General features: G+C 36.4%; 1 protein-coding gene across 3 annotated transcripts in view; it reads left to right on the top strand.

Moving 5' to 3' along the window:
• The window catches only part of LOC131683153 (uncharacterized), a 529,082-nt gene that overhangs the window by 367,355 nt on the left and 136,557 nt on the right, over positions 1-25,170 (top strand). The gene's annotated exons all lie outside the window — the stretch shown is intronic.

Genomic DNA, 25,170 nt, shown 5'->3' with positions numbered 1-25,170 from the left:
GCCATTCTACTTGAAAGCGACGATATTGTTCACAAGTGGCTCACTTACCATCCAACGCTCTTGGCAAGCCACTTTCTGATGCTTGTAATAAAATTTCAATTCGATTCTTTGTCGATAAATTGATGGCCCTGAAAAGGGCCTGTTGTTTGGACAGTGTTCCGAATTTACTTGGAGCTGGTGTATATGGTAACAGTTTTGGTGCCAGCGAAGACGGCGTGCTTGGCCAACTCTTCTGACAGCAGCAAACGGACGGCGGTTTGAATTTTGCGGGAGATGCTGCAAACGAACTGCTGCATGCTGATGCTGCAAACGAACTGATCGTGAACAACAGCATGCTGAGTTTTTATACCTGACTACAGCACAATGTAAGCTCGTCCTTTTTTGTGTTGTCCTCAATATGTGTTCTTCGTAGCTCCACCCCTTTGTTGCTCGACCACATATTTTTGATAAAGAACAAATTTGAAATTGTGTTTCCAATACGGAGGTTATCGAACACTCAGGGTAAAAAGAGTAATCTAATACGGCACCTTGGTAAAATGTTTGAGAATTGAATCCTTTTTTGAATGCGCCTAGTAAACACGAAACTGTAAACAAACACACAAATGATAACTTTTAATTTTGTGTCATTCTACGTGAAATCTACGATATTGTTCACAAGTAGCTCACTTGCCATCAAACGCTCTTGGCAAGCTACTTTCGGATGCTTGTAATAACAAAATTTCAATTCGATTCTTTGTTGATAAATGGCCCGTACCAAACATACCGTTCGTAAATCCACCGGAGGAAAGCCTCCCCGCAAGCAGTAAGCAACGAAGGCCGTGTAAAAGTGCCCCAGTCACGGTTGGCGTTAGGAAGCCTCATCACTACTGAACAGAAACTGTCGCCCTGCGAGATATTCACAGCTATCAGCAATCGAGCAGGCCTAAATTGTGACCCAAAATAAACCACAAACCAACAAGTTCTTTTCAGGACCAGCCAATTATATTCCAGTAAGATATAAATGAAATTTTCGTTTCCCATTGCCTTACAACCTCTTTCCTTCCGGCTTGAATTACTATCAATCTTGATGATGCTGTGCGGCTGGGCACAGGCAGTTTCCATTATAGTGGAAAATTTAGGTTTGCGCATTTTTCCCAAAAGTTTTTTAGCTGTGCTGTTTTCAAGGAAGTTGTAGTTGAATTCAAAATAAAATAGTTTACTTCTATTGTCAGAGGTGGACCTTCCAACGAAAACTAGTCTGGCTCGCTTGGAATCGAATTGTATGGACCAACCACTGCTTTCACAAAATCCGTTATTTCAGTAATTGTACATTCTACAGAATTAGTCACAACTATTTCCAATCAGCGCAAAAATCGAAGGTTTTCATTCAATACAACAGCAGTGAAAATCTGCTGTTGTATTGAATGAAAACCTTTGAAAAAACAGGCAGCATTCTGGCTGAAAATTTTGAAACGGAGCACCTATATCGAAACGTTAGAAAACGTTCGATTTTTGTAAATTGAATCATTACACTAAACTGTCTGTAAATCACAAATAACTTTTGATTTTGTGCCATTCTCGTGAAAGCGACGGTATTGTTCACAAGTGGCTCACTTACCATTCAACGCTCTTGACAAGCTGATGCTTGTAATAACAAAACTTCAATTTCATTCTTTGTCGATAAATTGATGGCCCTGAAAAGGGCCTTTTCATTGGGCAGTGTTCGAAATTTACTTGGTGCTGGTGTATATGGTAACAGTTTTGGTGCCATCGAAGACGGCGTGCTTGGCCAACTCTTCTGACAGCAGCAAACGGACGGCGGTTTGAATTTTGCGGAAGATGCTGCAAACGAACTGCTGTATGCTGATGCTGGAAACGAACTGAGCGTGAGCAACAGCATGCAGAGTTTTTATATCTGACTATAGCACAATGTAAGCTCGTCCTTTTTTGTGTTGTCCTCAATATGTGGTCGTCGTAGCTCCACCCCTTGGTTGGTCGACCACATATTTTTGATAAAGAACAAAATTGAAATTGTGTTTCCACTACGGAGATTATCGAACACTCAGGGTAAAGAGAGTAATGTAATACGGCACCTTGGTAAAATGTTTGAGAATTGAAACCTTTTTTGAATGCGCCTAGTAAAAATGTTTTCCACTTCACTCCAGTTTGTTTCTGACCATATTTGCAATTTGCGTACTGAAATAAATCATAATTTAGGGTTTAACCCAAATAGCTCTCCAAGGAGAAACAGTCCATGAAACAGAAAATGCAAACTTATTCTTTGAAATGATTTTGGTGGCCCTGAAAAGGGCCTTTTTTATAATGATACAAGTGAGTTCTACCTTTTCAACTTCCAAATCCATACAAAGTGCGTCCCTGCCGCTTCAGAGTATAGACGACATTCATTGCGGTTTTGCGCTTGACGTGTTCAGTGTATGTCACGGCATCTCGGATGACATTTTCCTGCACACCATCAGCATTCGTAGATTAAATCGGAGATGCATTTTACACCACCACGACGAGCCAGACGCCGAATGGCGGATTTTGTGATTCCCTGGATTTTATCACGAAGAACCTTGCGATGACGCTTGATACGGGAACGCAAACATGATACCGCTCATTGTACCGTCCGGACGAACATGTTGCTCGTGTGGTAAGTGAGCACCTACTGATACAAAACAAGCTCGCGCGACCTGTATATATAATATTCCCGTATGTAATGAAACGCTTACATGCCCCTTTTTGACGGCTCTGCGTGGGATATGCTGGCAAATTGCGCATTTTCCTCGCTGTTTCCGAAGGATTTTTTAAAAATCCTAGTTTTGGTTTATTTATAGTAGTCGCACTAATTACGAAATTTAATACGAAATACGTGCACAAATTTCCGATCAGATAGTGCAAAAATATTGCGATTTCGTCCAGTAGAATGGAAGACATTCGCATTTCAAACCTGGGAAAATTTCTCAACTGAAATTTTTGAAACGGGACCCCATATTGAAACGTTAGAAGTATTCTACTTCACAATACTGAAACCTCAACTAGGCGTAGAGTGTGCAAATAACCTTGAACGCGGATTAACACTATTTGTCGCTATAGAGTGTACGGACCGATGACAAAAGACTTCTATCTCGACTGATTTGATTCATTTGATTCATTTTATTCATATCTTTAATTTTATGCATTTCATGTTCAGTCATTCGTTTTATTTCATTCAATTTGTTAGTATGAGTCAATTTATTCTATTAATCTTTTAACTATTTCTGAATATTATCTTAATTTTTATGTAATAACCTAATCTAATTTGATTCGTGTATATTATAATTTTGATTTCCATTAATTTTTCTACTCATTTTATGAATTTAAAAATCTATTGTTTCATTTTTTGCTTTACTTTTTTATATCGATCGTTTTGTTGATTTCTATAATTTATTCAGTTTATTCGAGATTTTATTCGTGCAAGACTAGAAACTGTTTTCATCCCACCTCTAGTTGGGTGCCTACTTCTCGTTAGTTCTGCAAACTAATCCAATAGTGAAATGTGTAAGAAATGTCTCATCTCACTGCTAGGTGGATTAAATCGGTTTTTTTTATTTCGATCGTTTTGTTGATTTCTATAATTTATTCAGTTTATTCGAGATTTTATTCGTGCAAGACTAGAAACTGTTTTCATCCCACCTCTAGTTGGGTGCCTACTTCTCGTTAGTTCTGCAAACTAATCCAATAGTGAAATGTGTAAGAAATGTCTCATCTCACTGCTAGGTGGATTAAATCGGTTTTTTTCATTATTTTTTAGCATAATGATAAAGTGCTTTTATTACTTTTTCGCACAATGGTGATAATTACAAACGAAAGACTCAAAAACGGGATAAATATAGTATTCGTCGAGCAATTGCTCCGATGCAAATAGGAAAATGTTTACGTGCTACTGCTCGTGGTTTTGACATTCCAAGATTGACATTGAATTCATTTTTCTTCGTGTTGCAATTTAATAACATAACATTCATTGATTTATCATTGAAAAACGTTTTTAATCCACCTAACAGTGTGATGAGACATTTCTTATAACTCTTATTACTCTCTTCTGATATTTTATCGATTGAGAGTATTTAGAACTTTATGTTTCGCGATGTTTTTGATAACACATGCAGAGAACTAAAAACTGAAATTGTAGCTCTCGATATCACGCTACCTCTGAAGTGCATGCGAGCATAGTTCAAACTTTACTTCGATTTCGACTTTTTCTAAAAGTGACTTCCCAGTAGCATCTTTAATTTGAATTATTATCGCTCATACTAATGCCAAAGAACAAATTAAAAACTCTCGAAACCCGTTAAAGAAAATCATCATCACTGGAATTTTCGTTTCCACGAAACTTTTCGGAATCCTTCCGTTATTTGTGTTAGTGCACTGGGTGCACGCTGCTCTGAAAATCTAACCACAGACTAACAGACATAACACTCAAAAACAAAGCTTCGCCCGCTTTAATGGTCATTTTAAATATATGTGTAGTTGGGACTGTGGCCACATTTGAAATTATGGCGCCACTGATATATGAACAAGCATATGGGGGATAGACCACTAGTGAAAAATTGTTCCCAAACCTGAGGGGTAACCCAGCAGTAAATGAGTGTTTGGGATTGTGAATAAAAGGTGGAGCTAGTGTTCTGGGAAAATTGTCGGATCGATGTTTTTTGAGGGAATTCCCTCATAGTGTTATGTCTGTTAGTCTGTGATCTAACGAAATTATCTCAGGGCACCAGCGGGTCTCATTCCGAGCCATTTGCGCGCTTTTCGGTGGGGTAAATCTGTAAAGAATTCTAAAGACTAACTTCTATTCCATAATTTTCAGTTCAGCAATTCGAGAAATCGTGCTCACCGCAAGTCATGATAAAACTGCGTTGTGGAGCGACTAAAGCTATCAATAGTTCTCAAATACTTTTTAATTTTTACATCCTTATTAGGGAAAGTTGTTTAATAAGCTTTTGTAATATTGTGTAGAAAAAAAGCTGAAAATTTCGGTATTTTCTCAATCCGCAACATATAAGCCCTTAAGTATACCAATTAATTTAGGAAGTCCTTATAACATAAGCTATCGCATGAATAGGAATAGATTAACCAAAATATTGAAAGAAGTCAATAAAACAACCCCTTGAAAACTAACAAAAAATTGGTGTACTTCGATGCAATTGAAAGAAAATATCCTCAGAAAATGGGATGTACCTATTAATGTGGGACACAGTGAATAATAAATACAGTAAAGCCCCGTTTTTATTAGCCTCATGGTATGTTTTATGCTGACATTGACTAAATCCGGACATATTTCTTTCCTTCTTTATAATAAACTGAAGCTGTTAAAATATTCTTCCCTTCCCTTGATCTAGTCTGATGGCTATATCTGATTATATAATATAAATTTCTTTCAAGGGGGCCTTCCAGCGCAAATTAATTTTTTTTTTATTTTTGCATCTTTAACACAGAAAACCGATTCATCACAATTTCAACTAAAAAATTAGTTGAGTTTTTGGTTTCGTCTAGTTGGGTGAATTAAGTTTTTGTTGAAACAATAATTCAACGCTGTTGGTTTGATGCTGTCAGTTTCAGTCTGAACACGAACGTTTCAGCCTAGCACAAAACTTAAAAAGCCTACCTGAGCTAAAGCTTGAAACGCTTGACTCAGCTTGTAACGCTTGTTTTAGTCCAGACACAATTGCATATGCCGTTGCACTACCTTTTCAGCCAAGACACAAACGACTGAAATTCAACTAATCTCATTGTTGAATTAAACTGCTTCATCGTAAAATACAACATAGGATATTTAAAACATTTTGTTTCACCTACCGACTGATGAAGGTATGGAATTAAATTGTTGAAATACTCCCTATGCCAGTAATTCACACGTAAATATAATATAGAGTTATGTTTCTCATAATGTTATCTTCTTATAAACTGCACTCTCAAATAAGACGAAATAGCCAAAGGTAATTAAGGATTGTTGGTTATTAATTGATGATTTCAATTTTAGATGAAAGGTATAATTTTTATTTCTTTTCTATTTAGTCAGCCAGCACTACAAAAAAACTTCAAGCTTATTCCACATCTAGTTGGAATCTCAAGAGATAAAAAATAATTATCATATTACATATTACTATATAATCGACTAAATCCGAAATAGAATGATTTTGACAATTTTCGGCAATACTTCAGTATACATGTATTGAAAAAAATGTCAATCCAAATCATCCGTTTATTGAAATGTTTTACATTTCTTATAAAAGAAATGTATAGAATTCGCTCAAACTTTCAAGATTTTTTCCGAGGCCCGAAGGGCCGAGTCTTATATACCAATCGACTCAGCTCGACGATTTGGGACAATGCCTGTGTGTGTGTGTGTGTCTGTGTGTGTGTGTGTGTGTATGTAACGGACAAATTCTCATTCGTGTTTCTCAGCAATGGCTGAACCGATCTTATCCAAACCAATTTTAAATGAAAGAACTAAAAAACAGTATGAAAGCTATTGATTTGTTTTTGATTCTGATGTTTAGTTTCCAAGATATGAATGCTTGAATGCGTAAAAATGGCGTTTTTTGCATTTTTTTTAAATTATCTGCCGAAATTGACAATATAGATTACCAATTTATATGTTTTTAGACAGCTTTAACGAATACCTTTCGAACAAGCTATAGATTGTTGAAATCGGACTATTATCAAAAGAGATATTTAACATTAAATGCGGACGAAAGATTTTTATCATTTCCCATTGCCAGAAATATGACCAAAAACATGTAATCTATTATTAACGCCAACACGGCTTATTTTAGGTCAATAGTATCTTCGGAGAATATAATGGAGGCAATATGTTCTTACTTTTGTTATTGTGCTTTTGCTGATTAATCCCCCTGTGAGTGAGATATTTTCACAAATTTCCTTGGAAGTGATTATATCCAAATGATGTCTTCAGCAAATTTGTAGCTCTTACTTTTGCGAATAACTTTACTGAAGACTTCAAATATCTATTTTGAATACTTTAAAAGTTATGGCTTCTTGTTTGTGGGTTACTCTTTGTCGCCTATTTATTGTTCAATATAGTAATAATCCATTGAAATAAGCCAAACTTTATTCGATAAAACGAATTTTTGTATTTCATTTTTCTATCTGCGACAGCTAGAAATAATCACCGAACACTTCCAAGTTGTCTGGGAGGAACTTGATAACTTATCGGTGCAAAAATGTTCATTTGCGCGAACCTTCTGACTGCAATTTTTCTAACTTATTACCATCGGATCGATCTGAAACATATCGGAAAATGAAAGCGAAGTAAATAACTCCAAGCAACGGCGTAGCCAAGAGAAGGTTTTGGGGTTTAACACCATAAACCCTCCCCCCCACCTCACAAAAAAAAATTGAATTGAAGTTGAAAATTTATTGATGCTGACTGATTTAATTCAATATTACAATACTAATTACCTGATCCGTACATCGATAACCTGTTGTTGTAAACATCATGAGGACTTTTGATAAATTGTCGGAATGGGGTCCTGATATGTAACTGATCTATTGGTCTTGATTTCACAGTTGTCTAATAGCATCAATATCAAATTCCTGCCTGAAAACATTCCAATAGAAAATTCCAGAGTTCTGTAATCAATCATAATCCTCTTTTCAAATTGAGCTCGTTTTTGTAGAGATGTACTGTAATAAGTGTCTTTATTTAATAGAAAGCGAAGTTAAAATTGATTTAATGTCTATGAAACATAGAACTGCGCACCAAAAAAATGCATAACTTTCAACATTTGCTAAAAATGTTTTTGCCTTTCTCATTCACTCTAAAATTCGTCAATCTAATCCCGACCGGGAGGGCCGAGTGTCATATGCCAATCGACTCAGTTCGTCGAGATCGGAAAATGTCTGTGTGTATGTATGTGTGTATGTGGAAAAAAATGTGACCTCTGTTAATCAGAGATGGCTGGACCGATTTGCACAAAGTTAGTCTCAAATGAAAGGTACAACCTTCCCATCGGCTGCAATTGAATTTTTTTTATTGGACATCCGGTTCCGGAGTTACGAGTTGAAGAATTCAATCACACAGCAAATTCCCATATGAACTGAAATGAAAAATTTTCAAAATCAAATTTGTATTTTTGATGCCAAATGACTTTATAATGCATGAAACATTTCGATTTGATGTAAACCCGAGAAAAATAATGTTTGACAAAAATTGATTTTTTTGGACTTTGGTACATTTTTGCCTTTCTCATATAGAAAGGTTATGCAATCACTCTAAAAATCGTCAATCATACCGGCCCGGAGGGAGTATGCAGTGAGGGGTTGCTACTTTAAAATTAAAACTAGTTTAAAATTTCTTAACAAGTTGAAAATTTTCGGCAGGACCTGGACCTCCCGGATCTTTCTCCATGATCCGCCGCTGGTTTCAAGCGATATTTCAGTATCACATAGTATCTCAAGATCGTGGCTGTCGATCCATTGTATGTATGTGCAAATCGTACTGAACATGTAATATTCATTTCCACCATTGTATTGAACATAACCAGCCATGGAATCGTAGTCTGGACAAATGAGACAAGCACAATTGCACCACTAGGTGAATTAAAACAGGTTTTTATTTTGGGAATGCGTCGAGTTGAGACGAAAACGTAATATGATTAATAAGGAGGATAACACTTTCCGAATGTAGAGAGAAATTTATGAGAAATGACGATTTCCATTCGACTCTAGATCGATTTTGATGAGCATTTTATTTTTGTTGTATGGCCAATTATATGTATAGGTCAAATGTTTAAAAACAGTAATTTAAGCTCAAGATAGCATCATTTTGAAACCGCCAATTTCGGAGGTTTAGGTTCTTCGATGAGTTTTACAAACGTTAAACAGCGCATCATTTGATAAAATAATTTTGACGGTATATCGTCCAAGAAGTATTTATGGTGAATTTTCTCAGGTTAATATTCATGACTACAATAAAGTCTCAACAAATTCGGTAAAGACACGAACTCTGTTACTATTTTCTGAAAAAATAATTCTGCATAAATTTAAAACTTCAAAAAGTACGGTTTCGGAATTATGCCGTTTGGACAGTATGATCGATTTTCACCAAACCGAATTTCTGGCTACGCCGCTGACTTCAAGTAAGTAGAAACAAAGTCGTTCTACACTCGTTCACAAGAAACTTCTTCGAATGCTGAATATCTATTATAATACATTGAAACCCCGATTTTATCAGCCAAATATGAACATATGTTTGAAGGGCACTAGCAGACGAACAAGACTGAATTGAAGTAAATCTTTTCTTGAGCATGTTTTCCTTATCATGAAGATGGAAATATGCAAAAATGAAAAGTTCATCATAATCAGAAATAGTTATCAGACTACATCAAGGGACGGGAAGAATATTTTAACAGTTTCAGTTTATTATAAAGAAAAAAATTGCCCGATTTAGTCAATGTCCTCATTTTGTCAGCTTAAAACACACCATGAGACTGATAAAATGGGTCTTTATTATATGTATTATTCACTGTGTTTCACATTAATAGGTACATTTCATTTTTGGGGATTTTTATTGCATCGAATTACAACAATTTTTAAGTAGTTTTCGAGGAGTTATTTTTTAGATTTGTTCCAAAATTTGGCGAACCTATTCCAATTTGTATACCAATTAATTGGTATACTTAAGGGTTTATATGTTGCAGATAGAGAAAATACTGAAATTTTCAGCTTTTTTCTTACACAATATTACGAAAGCTTATTAAACAATTTTTCCTAAGAAGTTTGTGAAAATTATAAACTATTTGAATTTTTTTAATACTTTTATTTTTTATTTAACCGTGATTTTTTTTAATAAATAGTGACCATCACTTCACAACGTAGTCTATTTTTCATGGCTTGCGGTGAGCACGATCTCTCGAATTGCTGAACTGAAAATTATGGAATAGAAATTGATTTTTAATATTCTTTTCAGATTTAACTCGCCGCGCAGATAGCTCTGAATTAGACCCGCTGGTGCCCTAAGACGATTTCGCTAGATTTTCAGAGCACTGTGCACCCAGTGCATTAACGCAAGTGACGGAAGGTTATCGAAAAGATTCGTGAAAATAAAAATTCCAGTAATGATGATGATTTTCCCAAACGGTTCGTTTTGGAGAGGTTTTTATTTGTTCTTTCGCATTAGGATTGGCGATAATAATTCAAATCAAGGATACTACTGGGAAGTCACCTTTAGAAAAAGTCGATGTCGAAGTAAAATTCGGAACTATGCACGCATGCACTTCAGAGATAGCGTGATATCAAGAGCTGCGATTTCATTTCAACGCTTTTTTGTGAAAAGGGCGATACTTAAAAATGTAAACATAAGGCTTTGTTCATACATGCGAATGAGGGCTTTGAAACGCAACAAATTAACCTAAAAATTTGGATTCTACGATATTGCTTTCTTAAACTACAGCAAAAAATACAACGGGCGAAACCATATTTTTGTTTATTTAAAGTTTCGCCCTCCACGCTCCATGCAAACAAACAGGGCGATACTTTTTTTGCTAGCAGTTTAGAGGCGAAACTGTTATTTTCGTTTTTTTAGGATTATCAAGCTGATACCAGCTGTAAATAGTAACAATGATCTCTATTGAAAAAACACGGACGAAATCGGTGATGCAGAACGGTAGTTATTGTAAAAAAAGTAAGGACGATACTTCAATGCTGATAGGTGGGACCGAAAAAGTAAACAATCGCCAGGGGCGATACTACCACTTTGTCAATTTCAATAGCAAAAACAAATTTTAATTTAATAATTTCAAATACTTTATGAAGTTTTGGGTTTCGATCACTGAATCATGCAATCTAGGATGTAAAACACACAATAGTTCTTGAATAGGAAATAAAACCAAGTCTGGAAATATTCACTGTTGATTTTCTTTGAATGATATCACTGCTAGTATCGCCCTTTTCAAGAAAAAGCGTTGATTTCTAAGTTCTTAGTCGCGTTGGATATTTGAGTAAAGTATAAACTTCAAATGGATTCAAAAAAAAAAAAAATTTGGCTCAGTACAATATATAACCCCTTTAGGAAAATTCAGTTTTCCCACCACAATATAGATATTTTATTAACAGAGCATTAACAATACTTCGTTGGTATGTCTATTTTATGGGCTATTTTTTCGCTTTCCCATTGATTTGGTTTGAGATTTCTAGCACTGATGTTGTCCTATGCTGATTTGAGCGATTCTCTGAGTCCTGCCACTATCCCATGTAGTACGTGTTATCAAAAACATCGCGAAGCATCATGATCTAAATGTTCTCAAACGATATAATATCCGAAGAGAGTGATAAGAGTTATAAGAAATGTCTCATCACACTGTTAGGTGGATTAAAATCGTTTTTAAAGAAAAACCAGGTAAAACCAAAATGAGGTCAGCTGAATTTCTGTTTTTTTTTTGCATACTGGTTCAGGTAATTGCGTCCAGACTAAAACAAGCTTTCCAAGCTGAGACAACTACCTACGTGCATAACCGTTAAGCCCAGTATGTATGAACATAATTGCTGTCGCTACCTTGATGTATTTCAGTAAGGTGTGTATCTTGACTACTTTGCTGTCATTTCGTATGATGTGCGTCTTGAATCAAAATCAATAATAATTTTTAATAACTATTATTTGAGAATCTTGCAAAATTAAAAGAAAATTTAGTTACGTTTTTCATTTTTCTGTTGAATTCAACTAATTGGGAAAACAAGAATTTGTTTTGCTATTTTCGTCATCGAATGGTTTTCAGTGAAGGTAATAAAAATATGATCAAGAAAAGGTTTACTCAAATTCAGCCTTGTTCGTCTGCTAGAGCTCATCAAACATATTTTCATATCAGACTGATAAAATCCGAGGCTAATCAAATGGGGTCATCACTGTATTGTAATAAATAGTGAGTATTCGAAGAAGTTTCTTGTGGACGAGTGTAGAACGACTTTGTTTCTACTTACTTAGGGTCAGCAGCGTAGCTAGAAATTCGGTTTGTTGGGGGTTTGGTGAAAATCGAACTTAATCTCCAAATGGCATAATTCCGAAACCGTCATATCTGATGTTTTAAAATTATGGAGAATTAATTTATCAAAAAATAATAACAGTTCGTTTGTTTAGCGAATATGTTGAGAGTATCATTTAAAACAACTTTATTTGCAGGAATAAACACTACGTGTATGGAGTATATCTAGTTTTAAAATGATATTTACGAAATGTTCCTCAATCTATTTTTTTATCTTAAACATTTTTTTATTGCGAGCTTCACAAACTCCAGCTTTGGAAAAATGTATATTTATTGTTTATAAATAGTAGAAGATCATAAACAATAAAATCATAATAATTTATTTTAAAGGTACAAATAGCCTAAAATATGTTGATACCCTGAACACACGGAGCCTTCATGTTTTCACCAAAGTGGTTTGTAATAACACTCCCCAAAATTTTGCTGAAGACATTAAGGCCCCCGTCGGGCTTCTTTTTCTTTTTATCATTGACAACATAGATTAACACTTTATATGTTTTTAGACAGCTATACAAGCTATAGAGCTATAGATTGTTGAAATCGGACCATTACCAAAAGAGATATTTAACATTAAATGCGGACGAAAGATTTTTATCATTTCCCATTGCCAGAAATATGACCAAAAACATGTAATCTATTATTAACGCCAACACGGCTTATTTTAGGTCAATAGTATCTTCGGAGAATATAATGGAGGAAATACGCCCTTTGTTTTGATATTGTGCTTTTACTGATTAATCTCCCTGTGAGTGAGATATTTTCACAAATTTTCTTGGAAGTGATTAAATCGAAATGATGGCTTCAGCAAATTTGTAGCTCTTACTTTTGCGAATAACTTTACTGAAGATTTCAAATAGCTATTTTGAATACTTTAAAAGTTATGGCTTGTTGTTTGTGGATTACCTTTTGACGCCTATTTATTGTTCAATACTGTAATAATCCATTGAAATAAGCCAAACATTATTTCGATAAAACGAATTTTGTATTTCATTTTTCTATCTACAACCGCTAGAAATAATCACCCAACAATTCCAAGTTGTCTGGAAGGAACTTGATAACTTATCGGTGCAAAAAGGTTCATTTGTACAAACCTTCTGACTGCAATTTTTCTAACTTATAACCATCGGATCGACCTGAAACATATCGGAAAATGAAAGCGAAGTAAATAACTCCAAGTAACGGCGTAGCCAAGAGAAGGTTTTGGGGTTTAACACCATACAACTCCCCCCCCCCCCACCTCACAAAAAAAAATTGGATTGAAGTAGAGAATTTATTGATGCTGACAGATTTAATTCAATATTACAATAACAATTATCTGATCCGTACATTGATAACCTGTTGATGTAAACATCATGAGGACTTTTGATAAATTGACGGAATGGGGTCCTGATATGTAACTGATCTATTGGTCTTGATTTCACAGTTGTCTAATAGCATCAATATCAAATTCCTGCCTGAAAACATTCCAATAGAAAATTCCAGAGTTCTGTAATTAATCGTAATCCTCAGATTTCTTTTCAAATTGAGCTCGCTTTTGTAGAGATGTACTGTAATAAGGGTCTTTATTTAACAGAAAGCGAAGTTAAAATTGATTTAATGTCTATGAAACATAGAACTGCTCACCAAAAAAATTCATAAATTTCAACATTTGCTAAAAATGTTTTTGCCTTTCTCATTCACTCTAAAATTCGTCAATCTAATCCCGACCGGGAGGGCCGAGTGTCATATGCCAATCGACTGAGTTCGTCGAGATCGGAAAATATCTGTGTGTATGTATGTGTGTATGGGGAAAAAAATGTGACCTCTGTTAAACAGAGATGGCTGGATCGATTTGCACAAAGTTAGTCTCAAATGAAAGGTACAAATTTCCCATCGGCTGTTATTGATTTTTTTTATTGATTGGACTTCCGGTTCCGGAGTTACGAGTTGAAGAGTGCAATCACACAGAAAATTGCCATATAAATTGAAATGAAAAAATTTCAAAATCAAATTTGTATTTTTGATGCCGAATGACTTTATAATGCATGAAACATTGAGATTTGTTGTAAACTCGAAAAAATAATGTTTGACAAAAATTGATTTTTTTGGACTTTGGTACATTTTTGTCTTTCTCATATAGAAAGGTTATGCAATCACTCTAAAAATCGTCAATCATACCGGCCCGGAGGGAGTATGCAGTGAGAGGTTGCTACTTTAAAATTAAAACTAGTTTTAAATTTCTTAACAAGTTGATAATTTTCGGTAGGACCCGGACCTCCCGGATCTTACTATGTGATACTGAAACATCGCTTGAAACCAGCGGCGGTCAAGCGATTTTTCAGTATCACATAGTATCTCAAGATCGTGGCTGTCGATCCATTGTGCGTATGTGCAAATCGTACTGAACATGTAATATTCATTTCCACCATTGTATTGAACATAACCAGCCATGGAATCGTAGTCTGGACAAGTGAGAAAAGCACAATTGCACCACTAGGTGGATTAAAACAGGTTTTTACTTTGGGAATGCGTCGAGTTGAGACGAAAACGTAATATTATTAATAACGAGGAAAGCACTTTCCGAATGTAGAGAGAAATTTGTGAAAAATGGCGATTTCCATTCGACTCTAGCATGTTCTGATCGATTTTGATGAGCATTTGATTTTTGTTGTATGGCCAATTATATGTATAGGTCAAATGTTCAAAAATATTAATTTAAGGTCAAGAGAACATCATTTTGAAACCGCCAATTTCGGAGGTTTAGCATCTTCGATGAGTTTGGGCACCGAACGCTTTGTAATATCACGGAATCCTTACCGGCTCCGTGGCTAGTTCTGGGAGACTTTAACTCGCACGGTACGGTATGGGGCTGTCTTCATGATGATAATAGATCAACATTAATCCAAGATCTTTGCGACAATTTCAACATGACCATCTTAAACACGGGAGAAATGACGCGGATTCCTACACCACCAGCACGCGCAAGCGCGTTGGATTTATCGCTATGCTCGACATCGCTACAGTTAGATTGCAAGTGGAAGGTGATCCCTGATTCCCACGGTAGCGATCATTCGCCTATCGTGATTTCAATTGCTAACGGTTCAAGACCATCGGAAACAATCAATGTCTCGTATGACCTCACACGGAACATTGATTGGAAGAGTTACGCGACCGCGATATCCGTTAAAATCGAATCCACTCAAGAGCTTCCTCCGGAGGAAGAGTACAGGTTTTTGGCTGGCTTGATTCTCGACAGTGCGAATCAAGCTCAGACTAAACCAGTACCCAGCGCGACTACCCATGGACGGTCTCCCACCCTGTGGTGGGATAAAGAGTGCTCAGAGCTGTACGCGGAAAAGTCCACTGCATATAAGGCCTTCCGGGAAGACGGGTTACCCGCTAGCTATCTACAGTACGCGTCGTTAGAAAGGCGAATGAAGAGTCTAATGAAAGCCAAAAAACGCAGTTATTGGCGCCGGTTCGTCGACGGGTTAACGAGAGAAACAGCGATGAGCACTCTTTGGGGTACGGCTCGACGTATGCGTAACCGTAATAGTACCAACGAGAACGTGGAATATTCAAACCGTTGGATATTCGCTTTCGCCAAGAAGATCTGTCCGGACTCTGTCCCGGTACAGAAAACGTGCCGCGCCGCGTCTCCTCACGATACCGCGAACAAAACACCGTTTTCGATGCGGGAGTTCTCACTTGCTCTCTTATCATGCAACAATAACGCCCCAGGGTTAGACAGAATCAAATTCAACTTGCTGAAGAATCTACCTGACACTGCAAAAGGCGCTTGTTGAATTTATTTAACAAGTTTCTTGAGGGTAACATTGTCCCTCATGACTGGAGGCAAGTGAAGGTCATCGCCATCCAAAAACCAGGAAAACCAGCCTCCGACCACAACTCGTATCGGCCGATTGCAATGCTGTACTGTATTCGGAAGTTGTTTGAGAAAATGATCTTGTTTCGCCTCGACAATTGGTTGAAGCAAATGGCTTACTGTCAGATACACAATTTGGCTTCCGCAAAGGCAAAGGGACGAACGATTGCCTTGCGTTGCTTTCTACAGAAATCCAAATAGCCTATGCTAACAAAGAGCAGATGGCATCAGTCTTCTTGGATATTAAGGGGGCTTTTGACTCAGTTTCTATCAACATTCTGTCAGAGAAGCTGCACCAGCATGGTCTTTCGCCAATTTTAAATGACTTTTTGCTAAACCTGTTGTCTGAAAAGCACATGCACTTTTCGCATGGCGATTTAACAACATCGCGATTTAGCTACATGGGTCTTCCCCAGGGCTCATGTCTAAGTCCCCTGCTCTACAATTTATACGTGAATGACATTGAAGATTGTCTTGCCAATTCATGCACGCTAAGGCAACTTGCAGACGACGGCGTGGTCTCTGTTACAGGGCCCAAAGCTGCCGACTTGCAAGGACCATTACAAAATACCTTGGACAATTTGTCTGCTTGGGCTCTTCAGCTGGGTATTGAGTTCTCCACGGAGAAAACTGAGTTGGTTGTTTTTTCTAGGAAGCGTGGACCGGCGCAACTCCAGCTTCTATTAATGGGTGCAACGATCAACCAGGTTTTCACATTTAAATATCTCGGGGTCTGGTTCGACTCTAAAGGTACCTGGGGATATCACATTAGGTATCTGAAACAGAAATGCCAACAAAGGATCAATTTTCTCCGAACAATAACTGGAACATGGTGGGGTGCTCACCCAGGAGACCTGATCAGGTTATACCAAACAACGATATTGTCGGTGATGGAGTACGGGTGTTTCTGTTTCCGCTCCGCTGCGAACATACACTTCATCAAACTGGAGAGAATCCAGTATCGTTGCTTGCGCATTGCCTTGGGTTGCATGCACTCGACCCATACGATGAGTCTCGATGTGCTGGCGGGCGTTCTTCCGCTAAAAAATCGATTTTGGGAACTCTCATATCGATTGCTCATCCGATGCGACATTCTGAACCCGTTGGTGATTGAAAACTTCGAGAGGCTCGTCGAGCTTAATTCTCAAACCCGATTTATGGCCTTGTACTTCGACTACATGGCACAGAGCATTAATCCTTCTTCATATACTCTCAACCGTGTTCGTTTCCTAGATACTTCTGATTCTACTGTATTCTTCGACACATCCATGAAGGAAAAGATTCGTGGAATCCCGGACCATATGCGCCCGCAAGTGATCTCCAATATATTTTATAATAAATTCCAAGAAGTCGACTGTGACAAAATGTTCTACACTGACGGATCAAATCTCGATGGGTCCACTGGCTTCGGTATCTTCAACAATACTATCACCGCTTCATTCAAGCTCAATGATCCCGCTTCAGTTTACGTCGCAGAGTTAGCTGCAAATCAGTACACCCTTGGGATCATCGACACTCTGCCCACAGATCACTACTTCATCATTTCGGACAGCCTCAGCTCCATCGAGGCTCTTCGTGCGATGAAGCCCAAAAAGCAATTCCCATATTTCCTGGGGAAGATACGGGAGTCCTTGTGTACGTTATCTGAAAAATCTTATCAAATTACCTTTGTTTGGGTCCCCTTTCATTGCTCTATCCCGGGCAATGAAAAGGCCGACTCATTAGCAAAGGTGGGCGCATTAAATGGTGACATATACGAAAGACCAATCTGCTTCAACGAATTTTTTTTAGTATTTGTCGTCAGAGGACACTCAACAGTTGGCAAACCTCGTGGAGCAATGGTGAACTTGGACGATGGCTACATTCCCTTATCCCAAAGGTATCAACGAAGCCTTGGTTCAGGGGGATGGATGTGGGTCGGGATTTTATTCGTGTAATGTCCCGACTTATGTCCAACCACTATACCTTGGATGCGCATTTGCGGCGTATTGGGCTTGCGGAAAGTAGTTTGTGCGCTTGTGACGAGGGCTATCACGACATCGAGCACGTTGTCTGGGTATGCGCCGGGTACTTGGACACCAGGTCTCAGTTAAAGGATTCCCTTCGGGCCCGAGGTAGACCACCCAATGTCCCAGTCCGAGATATACTGGCAAATCGTGATTTCCCCTATATGTCCCTTATTTATACTTTCATAAAAACGATAAATATCCCAATTTAGCCCCTCTCTTTTTATTTCTCGTTTTAGAAGCTTTCTCCTGCCTTGTGGGGCCGATCAGCTCCAGACTGCAACTATGTAACCGCCGTCGCACTTACCACTACGGAAACTGAAGCGAGAGCGACTCAAGGTCCGATGACTTTTGAAGGATTCCCCGCGGGTCCGAAGAATACCATCCGCCAATCCGACCTACTAGACTGAGGCGGTAATCTTTCGCTGATCTCCCGTTTGGCCGAAAGTTGCAAGTTTTGCTCTTCTCTCCCGGTCACCATCTACGCTTTCTCTCCCCTGTCCTTGATGCAACTGCTTCTACAGCCTCCCTCTGAATATCTTGACCAAGCATAAGTCTCCGCTAAAAAAAGTTCAAATTTGTATTCTGTATTCCTAGTTTTAAGATAGTTGTAATTTTACCTCTTTGTTAAAACTATTGTCCCCCATCTTGTAAATAGAATTGTATCCCTAGTCTTAAAACACCTGCGAATTTTCTCATAAAAATTTGTTCCCCCTTTTGTGTACAAAACTATATTGTTAGTTTTAAGATAACTGTAAATATTTCCTAAAAATTATTACTATTGAATTCCTTGTTTTAAAATTTTTTCATAAAAAAATCTTTTGCCCCCTCTCTTGTATATAGAATCTTATTTCTAATCTTAAGATAGCTGTAAAATTTTTCTCTTCTAAAAAAAAAATATTTCAACATTGTAACCTCCTAGTTTTAAAATATCCAAAATGTAAAAACAAAAGAATTTGGCATCGCCAAGCTAACGCATTTGTGCCTATCAAATAAACGAAATGAATAAAAAAAATCTTCGATGAGTTTTACTAACGTTAAACAGCGCATCATTTGATAAAAATAATTTTGACGGTATATCGTCCAAGAAGTATTTATGGTGAATTTTCTCAGGTTAATATTCATGACTGCAATAAAGTCTCAACAAATTCGCTAAAGACACGAACTCTGTTACTATTTTCTGAAAAATTAATTCTGCATAATTTTAAAACTTCAAAAAGTCCCTTTCGGATTTATGCGGTTTGGACAGTAAGATCGATTTTCACCAAGCCCCCACCAATTGGCAATACTTCAATGCAGATAGGTGGGACCGAAAAAGTAAGCAATCGCCAAAGGGACTATATACTATATATACTATCATTTTTTCAATTTCAATAGCAAACACAAATTTTAATTTAATAATTTCAAATACTTCATGAATTTTTAGGTTTCGATCACTGAATCATGCAATCTAGGATGTAAAAACGCTTTTAATCCACCTAACAGTGTGATGAGACATTTCTTATAACTCTTATCACTCTCTTCGGATATTATATCGTTTGAGAACATTTAGAACTTGATGCTTCGCGATGTTTTTGATAACACATACTACATGGGATAGTGGCAGGACTCAAATCAGCATAGGACAACATCAGTGCTAGAAATCTCAAACAAAATCAATGGGAAAGCGAAAAAATGGCCCATAAAATAGACATACCAACGAATTATTGTTAATGCTCTGTTAATAAAATATCTATATTGTGGTGGGAAAACTGAATTTTCCTAAAGGGGTTATATATTGTACTGAGCCAAATTTTTTTTTTTTTTTGAATCCATTTGAAGTTTATACTTTACTCAAATATCCAACGCGACTAAGAACTTAGAAATCAACGCTTTTTCTTGAAAAGGGCGATACTAGCAGTGATATCATTCAAAGAAAATCAACAGTGAATATTTCCAGACTTGGTTTTATTTCCTATTCAAGAACTATTGTGTGTTTTACATCCTAGATTGCATGATTCAGTGATCGAAACCCAAAACTTCATAAAGTATTTGAAATTATTAAATTAAAATTTGTTTTTGCTATTGAAATTGACAAAGTGATAGTATCGCCCCTTTGGCGATTGTTTACTTTTTCGGTCCCACCTATCAGCATTGAAGTCTCCCCCTTACGTTTTTTTTACAATGACTACCGTTCTGCACCACCGATTTCGTCCGTATTTTTTCAATAGCGATCATTTTTACTATTTACAGCTGGTATCAGCTTGATAATCCTTAAAAAAACATACAAAAATAACAGTTTCGCCTCTAAACTGTTAGCAAAAAAGTATCGCCCTGTTTGTTTGCATGGAGCGTGGAGGGCGAAATTTTAAATAAACAAACAAAAATACAGTTTCGCCCGTTGTATTTTTTGCTGTAGTTTAAGAGAGCAATATAGTAAAATCAAAATTTTTAGGTTAATTTGTTGCGTTTCAAAGCCCTCATTTGCATGTATGAAAAAAGCCATATGTTTACATTTGTAAGTATCGCTCTTTTCACAAAAAAAAAAAACGTTGAAAGGAAATCGCAGCTTCTGATATCACGCTATTTCTGAAGTGCATGCGTGCATAGTTCCAAATTTTACTTCGACATCGACTTTTTCTAAAGGTGACTTCCCAGTAGTATCCTTGATTTGAATTATTATCGCTAATCCTAATGCCAAATAACAAATAAAAACCTCTCGAAAACGAACCGTTAGGGAAAATCATCATCATTACTGGAATTTTCATTTTCACGAATCTTTTCGATAACCTTCCGTCACTTGCGTTAATGCACTGGGTGCACAGTGCTCTGAAAATCTAGCGAAATCGTCTTAGGGCACCAGCGGGTCTAATTCAGAGCTATCTACGCGGCGAGTTAAATCTGTAAAGAATACTAAAATTTATTTCTATTCCATAATTTTCAGTTCAGCAATTCGAGAGATCGTGCTCATCGCAAGCCATGAAAAATAGACTACGTTGTGAAGCGATGGTCACTATTTATTAAAAAATCACAGTTAAATAAAAAATTAAACTATTAAAAAATTTCAAATAGCTTATAATTTTCACAAACTTTTTGGGAAAAATTGTTTAATAAGCTTTCGTAATATTGTGTGGGAAAAAAGCTGAAAATTTCAGCATTTTCTCTATCTGCCACATATAAACCCTTAAATATACCAATTAATTGGTATACGAATTGGAATAGGTTCGCCAAATTTTGGAAGAAGTCTATAAAATAACCCCTTGAAAGCTACCTAAAAATTGTTGTAGTTCGATGCAATAAAAAAATCCCCAAAAATGAAATGTACCTATTAATGTGAAACACAGTGAATAATACATGCAATAAAGACCCATTTTTATCAATCTCATGGTGTATTTTAGGCTGACAAAATGGGGACATTGACTAAATCGGGCAATTTTTTTTTTCTTTATAATAAACTGAAGCTGTTAAAATATTCTTCCCGTCCCTTGATGTAGTCTGATAACTATTTCTAATTATGATGAACTTTTCATTTTTGCATATTTCCATCTTCATGATAAGGAAAACATGCTCACGAAAGGATTTACTTCAATTCAGTCTTGTTCGTCTGCTAGTGCCCTTCAAACATATGTTCATATTTGGCTGATAAAATCGGGGTTTCAATGTATTATAATAGATATTCAGCATTCGAAGAAGTTTCTTGTGAACGAGTGTAGAACGACTTTGTTTCTACTTACTTGAAGTCAGCGGCGTAGCCAGAAATTCGGTTTGGTGAAAATCGATCATACTGTCCAAACGGCATAATTCCGAAACCGTACTTTTTGAAGTTTTAAATTTATGCAGAATTATTTTTTCAGAAAATAGTAACAGAGTTCGTGTCTTTACCGAATTTGTTGAGACTTTATTGTAGTCATGAATATTAACCTGAGAAAATTCACCATAAATACTTCTTGGACGATATACCGTCAAAATTATTTTATCAAATGATGCGCTGTTTTTAACGTTTGTAAAACTCATCGAAGATACTAAACCTCCGAAATTGGCGGTTTCAAAATGATGCTATCTTGAGCTTAAATTACTGTTTTTAAACATTTGACCTATACATATAATTGGCCATACAACAAAAATAAAATGCTCATCAAAATCGATCAGAACCTGCTAGAGTCGAATGGAAATCGTCATTTCTCATAAATTTCTCTCTACATTCGGAAAGTGTTATCCTCCTTATTAATCATATTACGTTTTCGTCTCAACTCGACGCATTCCCAAAATAAAAACCTGTTTTAATTCACCTAGTGGTGCAATTGCGCTTGTCTCATTTGTCCAGACTACGATTCCATGGCTGGTTATGTTCAATACAATGGTGGAAATGAATATTACATGTTCAGTACGATTTGCACATACATACAATGAATCAACATACTGTGATACTGAAACATCGCTTGAAACCAGCGACGGATCATGGAGAAAGATCCGGGAGGTCCGGGTCCTGCCGAAAATTTTCAACTTGTTAAGAAATTTTAAACTAGTTTTAATTTTAAAGTAGCAACCCCTCACTGTATATTCCCTCCGGGCCGGTATGATTGACGATTTTTAGAGTGATTGCATAACCTTTCTATATGAGAAAGGCAAAAATGTACCAAAGTCCAAAAAAGTCAATTTTTGTCAAACATCTCAATGTTTCATGCATTTTAAAATCATTTGGCCTCAAAAATACAAATTTGATTTTGAAAATTTTTCATTTCAGTTTATATGGGAATTTGCTGTGTGATTGCACTCTTCAACTCGTAACCCCGGAACCGGAAGTCCAATCGATAAAATATTCAATAGCAGTCAATGGGAAGGTTGTACCTTTCATTTGAGACTAACTTTGTGCAAATCGGTCTAGCCATCTCTGATTAACAGAGGGCACATTTTTTTTCCACATACACACATACATACACACAGACATTTTCCGATCTCGACGAACTCAGTCGATTGGCATATGACACACGGCTCTCCGGGTCGGGATTAGATTGACGAATTTTAGAGTGAATGAGAAAGGCAAAAACATTTTTAGCAAATGTTGAAAGTTATGCATTTTTTTGGTGCGCAGTTCTATGTTTCATAGACATTAAATCAATTTTAACTTCGCTTTCTATTAAATAAAGACCCTTATCACAGTACATATCTACAAAAACGAGCTCAATTTGAAAAGAAATCTGAGGATTATGATTGATTACAGAACTCTGGAATTTTCTATTGGAATGTTTTCAGGCAGGAATTTGATATTGATGCTATTAGACAACTGTGAAATCAAGACCAATAGATCAGTTACTTTTCAGGACCTCATTCCGACAATTTATCAAAAGTCCTCATGATGTTTACAACAACAGGTTATCAATCTACGGATCAGATAATTGTTATTGTAATATTGAATTAAATCAGTCAGCATCAATAAATTTTCAACTTCAATCCAATATTTTTTTTGGGTGTGGTGGGGGAGGGAGGGTTGTATGGTGTACCCCAAAACCTTCTCTTGGCTACGCCGTTGCTTGGAGTTATTTATTTCGCTTTTTATTTTCCGATATGTTTCAGATCGATCCGATGGTTATAAGTTAGAAATATTGCAGTCAGAAGGTTCGCACAAATGAAAATTTTAGTACTGATAAGTTATCAAGTTCCTTCCAGACAACTTGGAAGTGTTCGGTGATTATTTCTAGCGGTTGTAGATAGTAAAATGAAATACAAAATTCGTTTTATCGAAATAATGTTTAGCTTATTTCAATGGATTATTACTATATTGAACAATAAATAAGCGACAAAGAGTAATCAACAAACAACAAGCCATAACTTTTAAAGTATTCAAAATAGATATTTAAAGCCTGTAGTAAAGTTATTCGCAAAAGTAAGAGCTACAAATTTGCTGAAGATATCATTTCGATATAATCACTTCCAAGAAAATTTGTGAAAATATCTCACTCATAGGGGGATTAATCAGCAAAAGCACAATACCAAAAAAAAATTGACCTAAAATAAGCCGTTTTGGCGTTAATAATAGATTACATGTTTTTGGTCATATTTCTGGCAATGGGAAATGATAAAAATCTTTCGTCCGCATTTAATGTTAAATATCTCTTTTGATAATAGTTCGATTTTAACAATCTATAGCTTGTTCGAAAGGTATGCGTTAAAGCTGTCTAAAAACATATAAATTGTCAATCTATGTTGTCAATTTCGGCAGATAATTTAAAAAAACTGCGAAAAACGCCATTTTTACGCATTCAAACATTCATATCTTGGAAACTAAACATCAGAATCAAAAACAAATTAATAGCGTTCATACTGTTTTTTAGTTCTTTCATTTAAAATTGGTTTGGATAAGCTCGGCTCAGCCATTGCTGAGAAACACGAATGAGAATTTTTCCGTTACATACACACACACAGACACACACACAGACATTGTCCCAAATCGTCGAGCTGAGTCGATTGGTATATAAGACTCGGCCCTCCGGGCCTCGGAAAAAATCTTGAAAGTTTGAGCGAATTTTATACATTTCTTTTATAAGAAATGTAAAAACACAATAGTTCTTAAATAGGAAATAAAACCAAGTCCGGAAATATTCACTGTTGATTTTCTTTGAATGGTGTCACTGCTAGTATCGCTTTTTTCAAGAAAAAGCGTTGATTTCTTAGTTCTCAGTCGCGTTGGAAATTTGAGTAAAGTATAAACTTCAAATCGATTAAAAAAATCGATACATAACCCCTTTAGGAAAATTCAGTTTTCGCACCACAATGCATTGATTGAGGAATTTAGATATTTTATTAACAGAGCATTAGCAATAATTCGTTTGTATGTCTATTTTATGGGCCATTTTTTCGCTTTCCCATTGATTTGGTTTGAGATTTCTAGCACTGATTTTGTCCTATGCTAATTTGAGCGATTCTCTGAGTCCTGCCACTTTCCCATGTAGTATGTGTTATCAAAAACATCGCGAAGCATCAAGTTCTAAATGTTCTCAAACGGTGTAATATCCGAAGAGAGTGATAAGAGTTATAAGAAATGGCTCATCACACTGTTAGGTGGATTAAAAGCGTTTTACATTTCTTACAAATGAAATGTATAGGATTCGCTCAAACTTTGAAAACTTTTTCCGAGGCCCGGAGGGCCGAGTCTCGTATAACAATCGACTCAGCTCGACAAATTGAGACAATGTCTGTATGTGTGTGTGTGTGTATGTGTGTATGTATGTATGTACAAAATGTCATGTAATTATCTCAGCAATGGCTGAACCGATCTTAATGAAATTAGTTTCAAATGAAA

The sequence above is a fragment of the Topomyia yanbarensis genome, chromosome 2, assembly GCF_030247195.1.
Source record: "Topomyia yanbarensis strain Yona2022 chromosome 2, ASM3024719v1, whole genome shotgun sequence".
Classification (NCBI taxonomy): Eukaryota; Metazoa; Arthropoda; class Insecta; order Diptera; family Culicidae; genus Topomyia; species Topomyia yanbarensis.
This window is presented reverse-complemented; position numbering and strand designations above follow the sequence as displayed.